General features: G+C 41.4%; 1 long non-coding RNA gene across 1 annotated transcript; it reads left to right on the top strand.

Moving 5' to 3' along the window:
- The first annotated feature begins 300 nt into the window (after nt 1-300).
- LOC123493103 lies at nt 301-1,673 on the top strand. Its single transcript, XR_006661980.1, has 3 exons — nt 301-659; nt 1,258-1,319; nt 1,531-1,673. It is a non-coding gene; the product is annotated as an uncharacterized LOC123493103 (long non-coding RNA).
- Nucleotides 1,674-2,677: the final 1,004 nt, after the last annotated feature.

Below are 2,677 nucleotides of genomic sequence, written 5' to 3'. Positions count from 1 at the left end.
TGATGAAGTTTGACTGACCGAAAGCTCAGCTACTATTAAAGGGGAATTTCACCTTGGCTGTGCCACGGCATATAGGCATTACTATATTAACAGCAAAGCACAATATATGAACAACATACACATCACAATTATCCAAACCACAAGCTAGAACTAGCACATTTTTATTTGACTGTCAGAATCAGGAGGTTTCGACTCCCTGTGTATTCGTCTGCTCATAGTGAATCACAAAATCCCGCATTCATTGTGAATGCTGATACCACCCGCAAGGTAGAGCGGGCGTGCCCACAAACTTAAATAATGGCATTGTTTACTGTTGAACGACCAACGAACAGTAATCTCAGAACTTCTCTATGGAATATATTTTTTTAAACATTTGTTTTTCCTTTTTTTTGTCATCAAGCCGGTGTGGTGTTCTGTGCCTGGCTGTGCTAATTACAAGCAAGTGCAAAAATTAGTTATCTTTCACCGTTCTACCTACCAGAGATTCACCCCGATTCTGCCAGTGGCTTGTGGCTATCAAGAATGATGCAGTGACCAAAGATTATCAGAGGGATTTTCAGGCTGAACTGATGGGGAATCTATTTTGACGACAGCTGAGAAGTGATGCGATACCATAGATTTTTTTCCTTCACAACAAAACTGAAGATTCTCAATTAGAGGTAACCTAACGTTAGCTAGCTTGCTAGCCCAGCTGGACTAGCTGAGTAAGTTAGCTAGCTAGTTAACATTACAGTCCTGTATTGAACTCTGAAAGCCATCAGCTAAATCATATAGCTATCTTTGGTATACACACTGTCAATAATTTCTGCCAATGCAATGGTAGTAACTGCTAGACTGGTAGCTACCTTCAGCAGAGTAAATCTGTTTGTTTGTTCGTTCCATCTTTGACTGACGTTAGCTAACGTAAGCTAGATAATGTCACCAAACAAGAGTATCTCAATTTGGTAGCCATATTTTCCACCCTTGTCTGGAAAACACTCTGTTACTAAAAATAGAATTGTCAATATAGCTAACCCACTCTCTGATTGTGTGTTGGTAGCAATGATAAATGTGTATAAATTGTTTATGGTTGGTTAGTTGGTTCTCAGCCAGTCTCAGCTGGCTAGCAATCTTGCTGCCAATTTAGTGACGCTAGTTAGCTAAGAGCAAGCTGACAATATTGAAATGTCCATGTTAGGTATGCTTAGCTAGCCAGTCTAATAGAGATCAATACAATAATTGGGCTGGAAAAATTGTGTTTTGTTGTGTATTTTGTAGGTGGTACAGAATCTGATTCCACCAACATGTTCTTCCAACCCCTAGCTCTGCACAAGGTGAAGGTAAGTTGGCCAAAATATTTACAAGCTGACGGCTAAGACAGCTCAATTTAAGGTAAGCATGGTATAAACATGAAGAAGGTAGTGTTTGTATGGTTTGTGGTTGTGTTATGGGGTTACAGGTAGCCTGAGGACCACAGAGTACCTTCCAGACCATGTCATCAGTTTAATCTACCCCTCTTCTCTTTTTACCTTTTCTTTTTGTAAAACTCAGGTTATCTGGAGTCATTCCACAATGCCCTGCTGAAAACTACCCCAAAGCGGTGGAATTTTGGGTACACAAGCATGAGGGAGCGAACACACCTTGCGGTTATAGAGCACAACAAGATTGTGGGACAGAAACCAGCAAGGGACACTGAAAGGTATAAATCAATAGTACAACAGTAATTACACAACCACTTCATTCTTCTCTCTGCAGATTCTCAAAACACAATACCAAGATATGTTTACAAAATTCCCCTGCAAAGGGCTACTATTGACAAGAATGATCTGTCAATGTCAATGAGCTAGGGGAGGTTACAGACAGTACTTTGAGATGAGGAAGGGTTTTTTGGTTGTGCTTAGACAGTCAATGTATTGTGTGTATGAGAGCGATTGAGGTGCCATTTCTCCTCAATCTCCCATACTCTCTCATACTGTGTAAGAACTGCCTTCCTAAGACTTTTCACACCTTCTTTAGCCACCCAGCCCATTCACTTTGTTGACTGATCTTTCCTCTCAAAAGCAGCTCCCAATGTCCCCTCATTGTCCCTAAACAATATGCTAGCCAGTCCCATTCGGTTGATACCTTTACCAACAAAGGCGTGTTGCCCTACGTCCCTTCCACAAAAAGTATAAAATGTAAACCACCACCTGGATTAGAAGTAATCTTTTTGAGGATGGTAGTCACGTGCATCGACAGCGCAGTTACCCTTTCGGATGTCGAGAATCAAGGTAAAAGGTTCTCCCTCCTTCTTCTGGTACCAGAAGACATACGTTCCACACTGATCAATGCCTTTGCAGCTGAAGGAGACAGCCTGTCACTGTGTCCTAGTCCATGATATCTCCTGGTCCAATTTCTGCCCTGCCACTGCCACTACAATGACAAAATAACAACAACAACAAACTCAGACAAAAACACATGAGCAAAAGTCAAAAGCAATTACATGTGTCCACAATCTTTGCATTTCCGGTGGCCAGGGTGCATTGTAGGAAAAACCAGATTGTAAGTGATTGATGGACAAACACTTACTTAAAAATAGTGAGTAAAGAATGACCGCAGAGCCTAGATACATTTCTATGATGATTCTGATGAGCAGAGATGATGTGAGGTGAAACACTGTCACATGGGCCACGTGGTTTCTAACTTCTCCTCCAATCTG

The sequence above is a fragment of the Coregonus clupeaformis genome, chromosome 18 (assembly GCF_020615455.1).
Source record: "Coregonus clupeaformis isolate EN_2021a chromosome 18, ASM2061545v1, whole genome shotgun sequence".
NCBI classification, from domain to species: Eukaryota; Metazoa; Chordata; class Actinopteri; order Salmoniformes; family Salmonidae; genus Coregonus; species Coregonus clupeaformis.
The sequence above is the reverse complement of the archived record's forward strand: the minus strand, read 5'-3'. Positions and strand labels throughout refer to the sequence as shown.